The 9,454-nt window shown below is 39.9% G+C and overlaps 1 pseudogene; it reads left to right on the top strand.

Annotated features, from left to right (window-relative positions):
• Positions 1-7,868: 7,868 nt before the first annotated feature.
• On the top strand, positions 7,869-8,735 carry LOC103752488 (annotated as a pseudogene).
• The last annotated feature ends 719 nt before the right edge of the window (positions 8,736-9,454 follow it).

Genomic DNA, 9,454 nt, shown 5'->3' with positions numbered 1-9,454 from the left:
GGAGCTACTAGTTTATTTGAATATCACATTAAAAATCTTTTGAAGTACATAAAATTATGGCTATAATGCATTGTTTTTAGAGCTGGGTATGTCACTGATAGCACCTACAGATCTTGAATTAATTGGAAATAGGATTTACTGCAGAGACGTATTTGTTCTACCTAGCTTCCCTGTGCTACAGCTACTGAAAAAAAAAGGAGAGAGTAACACCACTTCAGGAAAAGGTGAATACATATTCATAAAGACTTCTTTTTGCTAATAAGGTTGCAATTCAGACAAAAAGTTGGCAGATGGTGTTAAGGTCGATACCATGTATCTTATAAATGTTGGTGAAATCACCTCGTTAAAATTCTTACTTTTTTTTTGTGGTGTGCGTGTGTGTGTGTGTGTGTGTGTGTGTGTGTGTGTGTTGCATATATACAAATGCACACCATGAAGAGAGGCCAGAGGAGGACACTGGGTGTCATCCTCTGTTGTCCTTCACCTTTTTGCTATGAGATGGGGTCTCTCACTGAACTGGAAGCTTGCCATTTCAGGTAGGCTGACTGGCTACCAAGCTCTGGGATCCCTTGTCTCTGTCTCCCAGTGCTGAGGTTACAGGCATGCTTAGCCATGGCTTTTTATGTGGATGTTGGGGACTTGAAATCAGGTAGTTATAACAGGGTGTGGTGGTGCACACCTTTAATCCCAGCACTCTAGGAGGCAGAAGCAGCCAGATCTCTGTGAGTTCAAGGCCAGCCTGATCTACATAGTGAGTTCCAGGACAGCTGGGGCTACAGGGAGACCCTGTCTCAAAAAAGACCACAAAAAAAAAAAAGAAAAGAAAAAGAAATCAGGTACTAAGTACTCTTACCCACTGTGCCATCTCCTCAGTCCTAAATTCTTAAATTTTGCTGGCAAGCAAATTGAATTTGACTCAGTATTTCTGGCTTGTTCAGTATAAATTGTTACAGCCACAACATTTTCTACAAACTACAAAATTTCTTTTGTTAAAAACTGCTTTAATTGGGGCTGGAGAGATGGCTCAGTGGTTAAGAACACTGTCCTTGCAGAAGACCCAGGTTCGAATCCCAGCACCCACATGGCAGCTAACAACTGTCCGTAACTCCAGTTCCAGGGGATCCGACAGCCTCTTCTATCCTCCGGGGGCATTGCATGACATGGGTGCACTTACCTACATGCAGGCAATACACATATACACATAAAAATAATAAATAAAATATTTAAAAAACTGCTTTAATAATAACTTAATAACATCTAATATACATTGAATGCTTCTCTATGATGGGCACATACTAAGCAATTTAATACATTATATCTTACATTATAATACTGTGGCCCTACAGTAGTATTACTAGTAGTTGGAATTGCTTCTGTACGGCTAGGTAACTTGACTCTGTAGCTGATAAATTGTGTAGCTTGGATATAAGAATAATTGGTAAGATTTATGCAGAAAATAATGTAACACATCGAGTCTCCTATCAACCCGACAGTGAAGCGGTAAGAATAAGAGAAAAGTGAGGGAATTAGACTGAGAGTCTATCAGTCTGACCCCAGTGCATGAGTATCAAGCTATAAAAGTTTGCTCTCCAGCACAGAAGCCACTAGTCACACACCACGTATTAATTAACATAAAAAAGTTTTGCTCATCATTCACTAGCTCCATTTAAGACTCACTAGCCATTTGTGGCTGGTAGGTACCCCGCTGGACAGCACAGATTACAGGACACTTCCATCACCACAAATATTCTGTTGGGCAATTCTTCTCTAATGGTTTCACACTAATCATTTTCTGATGAATTTTACTGAACTATGTGGATTCTAGGAAGAGATTTGGGAGACATTTTAAGATTTATTGGCCAACGTCTTAATAAATCATCATTTGGGGTGGGCTTAATTTACTACTAACTTATATCATTAATTTTAAAAATTCTTTTTATTATATATTCTGAGAGGGAAAAAATTGGATTGTTTCCTTAGGTTGTGGAATTCTCCTTATTTGGGATCTGTGGATCTGTGACTTGCTTTGCATGGACTATATTACTGTTAATAACATCACACGGGAATATTAGGTGGTTAAAATATTTTCAAGGAGATAAGCGATATGAAAGAGTATTTAAAATGAACTCTAAAAGTTGGAATTCTTCTAATAAATAGATTTAAATGTTTCTTTGCTAAGGAGAATAATGCTGTTTTAATGGTCTATTTCCCTCACATCGAATTTCCATTATTGCCCAGTCATTTGAAAAATGACCTTGTCCTTTTGAAATGGTGTGTGTTGCTCTGTTTTAATGCTGTTTCAAGAAATAAACAAGAAGGAGTGGTCTTTCCTTGAATAGCTCTTTGTTCTTACAAATTTGTAAGTTGGAGTCACCATTCTTCATTTCTTGACTTTAAAATCACTAAATAAAAGGAGAAGCACAGCTTATCACCTAAATGCTGACTTTCTGGATACCTGTTACACTTATTCCAATTTATGAAGGTGTACTGAATGGTAATTTCAGAATTGATGGGATGTATTTCAGATGGAAACTTGTTTCTATGGCAACACATTGGATTTACAGATTGAAAGCCTATTCTAAACAGCATTAACAAAAATTGCATATAGACAGGATGATTCCCTTTCTCCAGAAAACTCATCCCGTCCTCCCCCCAAAAAACCAAAGGAGGTCAAACCCAATCCCAGTTCCCTATAATGATTATTCATATGGGTTATGCCACTGAGCCCAAGAAATAATCAGTTTCATAGCCAGTATGTGCTCGCTGAGGATGGCTTTATAAGGTAAGCACCAGAGGAGCAGGACTGGATAGGTAAGGAAGCTCTCAGTGATAGGCTGTCTGTAGGAGCATCTTTCCAGAGAGTGTAACTAGACACCTGAATCAAGGTGAGCTGATGGCATGAGGCTTGGGAGGGAGCATTTCAGGCATGGAAGCAAAAATAAGCCTGAAGAGAAGGACTAGACTAGAAGATGGAGAAACTACAGGGGAAGAGAATGAGAAAATGGGGGAATCTGGGACTGGGATGGAGTTTCAGAGAAGGGTAGAACTATGCTGTCCTAACCTCATTGGGGATCTTTAAAGAAGAAGCCATGAGCTATAGATGGCACTGTGGAGTGTCAACGCCTGGTCAGTGCTGGGAAAGAATTCCCCACGGGGCTTTTAAGTTTGTGACCATCTTGTGAGCAGGGGCACTATCTTGTCAAAGATGTCTATGTAGTTAATGGACAGTCTTAGAAGTACAAATAGGAAGAAAGTCAATTTTTATTACTATATGATATAATAAATATAACTGCCTCCGACAGAAAAATATCTGACAGGTTTGCTACCTATGAAAAACACTTGGGTTCCTGAAACTCTTCCTCGACATGCATCACTGTCTGTGCAGATATCATTTGGTCTTCCTCACATCACCCTGTGGTAACAGAGGCTCAGAGGACAGAGGCTTATACTCAAGCTACAACTCTTACTTTGAATTATATGCTGTCCTTTGTCTTGGACCCACAAATCCTGTGTCATCAGCCAGTATCTGCGAATCTGTGGTGGCTATCTATGAAGCTTTGCCTCTTTCACACTTCTCAACAGTTACTCTGAAATCTTGGAACTGATTTTCCTCTCCCTCAGCTCAAGCACCGAAGTCTTTGAAAATATCATCACTTAAAACAACAATAGCAAGCTGGGCGTGGTGGTGCACGCCTTTTATCCCAGCACTCAGGAGGCAGAGGCAGGCAGATCTCTGTGAGTTCAAGGCTAGCCTGGTCTACATAAGTGAGTTACAGGACAGCTGGGGCTACAGGGAGACCCTGTCTCAAAAAGACAAAAAAAGACAAAAAAACAAAAACCAAAAACCAAAAACCAATAACGATCATGCTTCCATTTCCATAACCTCCCCAGAGTGTTGGGAAATTGCTGAGATAGGCATAGTGTTTATTCTTTTTATTAGGTTCCTGGCATTTTTGCTTGCCTTGTTTCCCAGTATCTGTAGTTTAGAGGTTGTGAAGATATAATATATAATTTTACACATGCATTGTCTTGTACTGGGTTTTATATTTACTAATAGTGCCTACTTTTAATCTTTTAGCTCTATTAACGTATCTGTGTAAAATTATTATATGGTGAATTTATTTAATTTGTTTAATGTTTATAATTAGTAGATTACATTTCCTCATATTGACCCCTACTTGGGGAGGTTGATGTTCTCTACCCCTCCTCAGATTTGGCTGCTGTAAACTGTTATTTAGTAGGTATTCTGTGAATTACTTAGAAGGGACAATGTCTTGACAAGGCCATCCTAGGAGAATTTGATTATATGCTAATATTCAGGATACAGAGAAGACATTTATGTGGCAACCAAGACAGACTAAAATTTTAATTGTACAGTTAAAACTGCCTGAGAATAAAGTAGAAAAGAAACGTGATTAGATTTCAAAATTATTCCTGTTTTTGTCCCCCTGCAGAGGAACAAAATAAGTTGGATTCCCACTAACAGATAAAAGACATTTTGAGACATTGGCAACTTGATTTGAACTTATTTTCCATTTGTGAGAATTTCATAACATTTGATCTATGATTCTTTCAATTTATCCCTGCCCCCACAACACCCCGTTCCAGGCCATAAGAGCTTCCTAAAAAATTCCAGATGCTCTTAAAAGTCTCTGCAAAGTGGAAACTGTAAAAAGCAACTCCACTAAATAGTGTGAGAGTTATTTCTGTTCTCTTTGCTTGCAAGTTCCTGTGCAACAATGTGACCTTTTGAAAAACACACAAATTAGTAGTTTTAATTTGCAATGTTATTCACATTACTGGAATATGGGAATTCTAATGCATGGGCAATTAACTTGTCAATTTGTGCCCAATCTTGTCTTGCTAATGTGCCATGATTGCTGTAAAAAAGAAAAAAGCCTAGGGAGGAAATACGGCCTGTAATTTATAATTACATGTGTGTATTGGCTTGCATTGAACTTGTATTTAGAAATACTGCTTTAGCTCTTAACCCTTTGAACTAGATTTTTGTGTAAAAGCAGTATTTTATTTTGTTGCTTCATCTTGTATATTTTTTTCTGTTTATATGGCTTGATCTGTATCATTAGTCAGAATATCCATCTGTTCTTTATGAGTTCTGGGAATAAAGTGCAGATTGTACATTTTTTTCTTCATGGAGGACGAAGCAGAATGCAGTCAAAGAAGGGACACATCTGCATATTTATGAGCCAAATAAAAACACACAACACAACCACTAACATTTTCAGTTTACAGGTATTGCAATTACGAAAACAGGTTTGCTTTTCTTTAAGGTTAGTTGTTCAATTTTTTTATGTTATTGCAATTGAAGCAGTTATGAGGTTTAAAAAAAATCTGGCAATGCCTAGATTGTGTTAAATCCAAAAAATACCTCACTTAAGATTAAAGAACTGAATCTTTTCTGTCCTTGTCCTTGATTATTATGTATTCTTCATCATCTGGGTGAAGAATTCCAAGCCTTGACTGTGCCCACAAACATGACTTTAAGAAGCTGTGAAAGTTCATCTAATTTGCACACAAAACTCACAGGAACTCATCCTTGCTGTTAGGAAAATTTACATTTTTGGGGGGACTCTCTAATCCAAGGATGCTAAATTCTAACCATTATGGTCTACCATGACTGGTTGATAAAATGTGCTGAAGAATGCCTACCCGGTCCGGTCCGTTCTTGACTGTATAACACTTTAGCGGTCTTTCATATTCACACCAACATAAAGGGTATCTAGAATTTCTCCAGAAAAAGACTTGTATAGGAAACTCTAAAATGTGATATGTCCAGATTGCCTCTCAAAGAAAGATATCCTGAAGATGAAAAATGGTCTTCATTTTTGCAGTGTTTGTTAGAACTACGGTATTAGACTTTGGGAATAATTGACAACCTACGAATTTTAAAGCTGGTTATTGATTCTTTCATTTGTATATCTGGTAGACAATCATTTCTGAGATAATCACTACCATTTTTTTAAAAGATGCTGAACAACCTAAAGACAGAGTGAAGAGCATATATTTAAAAAAGAATAGGGGCTGAATAGATGGCTCCAAGGTTAAGGGCGCTGACTGCTCTTGCAAGGATCCAGGTTCAGTTCCCAGCACCCACATGGCAGCTAACGAACATCCGTATCTCTGGTTCCAGTGGATCTGATGCCTTCTTCTGACATCTGCGGGCATTGCATGACATAGGCACACTTACATACATATATATGCAGGCAATGCACTCATACACATAAAATAAAAATAATTTTAACAGTTTTAAAAATTAATTAAAGATCTATATATAATGTCTATTGGTCTGCTGAGAGATTTTCCTGGAGCTCCTGCCATTAGCTGCCTTGTGTTGTTGGGTTTCACTCCCTGTCACACTAATATACATCAGTTTTCTTTCTCAGTGAAGGGGTTCAGGAAGGCAATGTGCTTTGGTTTGCACCTTTCTAAGAATTCAGCAAAAGGTGACACTTAATAGGACAGATATGTGGTTAGATACTGGTATAATACAATATCTTTGAAATTATGTTGTTCCAGAAATATATGCTGATTTGAATATATGCCAATAATGAATCTGCATAGCTGAGATTTAAATTATAAATCAATACTTTAAAATATTTATATTCATTACTTTTCAATTTTGTGTATGTGTGTGGGTGCCTTTGGAAGTCATAGGTTTGGATAATAAATTAATCAAATTTAGATCTCCTTCCCCATCTGCACCTTCCCTTAGGCCCCACCCTGCACCAGATTTCATGCACTAATGTCATATGTGCTAAGTCCTATCCAGTCAAGCATTTGTACCCAGATGTCCCTCCATACAAGTTCACCCACTGGAGTCTAGTCAGCCTATCTAGAGTCACTCCATTAAAGAAGATCTACTTTCCCTTACCACATAGTAATCAGTTGCCAATAGGTTCGTGGTTAGGGTTGGAAACTGCTGCCTGTTTCCCCAGTTCTATGCTGGGTTTTTGTCTGATCGAGTCGGCATGGGTCTTGTGCATGCTGTTACCATTGTTGCAAGTTCATACAAGAAAGTCTCCAGAGGTCTGAAAGTCTCTATTTCCTTATGTTCATTCTTTCTACTCAGATATGAAAAGTTAGTTGGTGCGTGCTTCAGGTTCTCCCAGGGCAGTAGGCTGGTCTGTGGTAGACTGATCTGTGGTAGGCAGATCAGGAGGCCAAGGGCAAGGTGAGAGGTGGGGACAACCTGTGGAGGGTGTAAGCTGGAGAACTGAGCTGGTCTGGGTGCCGAAGATCAGGATGCAGTGGGTGAGTCTGGACTAACAGGGCAGTCTAGAGATCTGAGGTGGAAAGAGCAGAAGAAGACCTGGGTCCAGGGTGGGAAGGAGGACTGCGTGCGGAGAGAGAGTGGAACTGCTCAGGGTACAGTGAAATCAAGATGCAGTGGGCAGGATCTGACTTACCAGGGTGGTAGGTAGGTTTGTGGCAGGTAGATCAGGAGGCCAAGGGTGGGGACAGCCTGTGGAGGTCGAACAAACTAAGCTGGAGGGTTAAGATAGTCTGGGTTAGGAAGCTAGTCCAGAGATCTGAGGCAGAAGAGCAGGAGTGGGCCTGGGCCCAAGGCTAGAAGTGGGTAGGGTGCCTTCAGTCCGTTCTTAGCAGCTGTATGATTCTGTTTATTTGTAAGCATGTAAGATAAATAAAAAACCAAAATTTAAACAACAGATCATATGTACATTAGACATTCTTATTCAATCAGACTGGAAATAAATATTTCATACATATGAATAGAACATTGCTTTTAACCTAAGGTGATATTTTACTTGAATACTTGAAAGGATATTACAAAGAATCCTGCCTTTATGGCTGCTGATTCCCATCCTGACTTAAAGGGAAGGTACACAATGTCTGCAGCCCTTGATGTCCTGCAAATGAAGGAAGAGGATGTGCTCAAATTCCTTGCAGCAGGAACACCTTTAGGCAGCACCAACCTTGTATGGAACAGTAAGTACTAGAGGAAAAGCGATAGTATGGAAATCATAAATTTGTAAAGGACCTGGGGAAATCTGGGGCTGGCAGCTCGTGCTATTGGTGTCATTGAAAACCCTGCTGATGTCAGTGTCATTTCCTCCAGGATCACTGGCCAGCCAGTTGTGCTGAAGTTTGATGGAGCCACTCCAATTGCTGGTCACTTCTCTCCTGGGACCTTCACTGTCCAGAGCCAAACAGCCTTCAGGAAGCCATGTTTTCAGGAAGCCATGACCCTAGGGTTGACCACCAGCTCCTCACAGAAGCGTCTTATATCAACCTACCTACCATCGCTCTGTGTAACAGATTCTCCTCTGAGCAATGGAGACATTGTCATCCCATACAACAATAAGGAAGCTCGCTTGTTGGGTCCGATGTGGTGGATGCTGACCCTGGAAATTCTACACATGCATGGCACCATCTCTTATGAGCACTTGTGGGAGGTCATGCCTGATTTCTATTTCTACAGAGACCCTGATGAAGTTGAGAAGGAAGAGCAAGCCACTGTTGAAAAGGTTGTGACCAAGGAGGGATTTCAGGGCAAATGGACCACACCAGCTCCTGGGTTCACGGTGGCTCAGCCAGAGGAGGCAGACTGGTCTGAGGGCGTGCAGGTGCTCTCTGTGCCTATCCAGTGGTTCCCTACTGAAGACTGTAGTGCCCATCCGACCACTGAGGACTGGTCTGCAGCTCCTATTGCTCAGGCCACTGAATAGTTTGGAACAACCACCGAGTGGTCCTGAGCTCTTCCGCAGACACTTGAGTAAGATGGACAGAAGGCAGATGGAAAATAAAGTGTTTATTAACAAAAGAATTCGATGAATTTGACTGGGGCAGTGTCTCATCTTTCAATTAGCTGCTAGTTATCTTATTTCTGCTCTACGTTTGATTATATTTGTATATATATATATTATTTTTAGTCTTCCTTTATGCTATCTTGATTTTTCTTTAGCTCATATACAATCTACTTCATTCGGGCTGTCTAGAAGTTGATTGTGCTTGGTGGGCTTTGGAATGTAAGACATGGAACATGAAGTAGATAGAGCACATTCTTTGAAGTCTGGCCCAACTGGGCCTCAATCTCAGCTTGACTCCTTGCTACCAGTTTCCTTTAAGGGAGGCCACTTATGAGACACTCAGATTCTTTCTTAAAATATTGGATCAAGAGCAGTTACTTTACACAGTTGTTGGGACGATTCCATGTAACAAATTTAAAGCATGGTGGGTAGCTATAATCTGGTTCTTTTTGGCAAATATTATTCATCACTATCAATGAAGAAAAGTTGGCTGAAGGGTGGAGCCAGAAGTTTAGAGTTTTTATATTAGATTGGATGCTGATTCTGGTTGTTTCAGGGTAACCAACTGTATTAGTCATGGTTCTCTAAAGAAACATAACTGATATATGGGGATTGATTAGATAGAGTCCCAGTAGTCCAATGATGGCTGTCTAACACTGGAGCTA

This window comes from Nannospalax galili, unplaced genomic scaffold, assembly GCF_000622305.1.
Source record: "Nannospalax galili isolate Female #2095 unplaced genomic scaffold, S.galili_v1.0 scaffold206, whole genome shotgun sequence".
Taxonomy (NCBI): domain Eukaryota; kingdom Metazoa; phylum Chordata; class Mammalia; order Rodentia; family Spalacidae; genus Nannospalax; species Nannospalax galili.
This window is presented reverse-complemented; position numbering and strand designations above follow the sequence as displayed.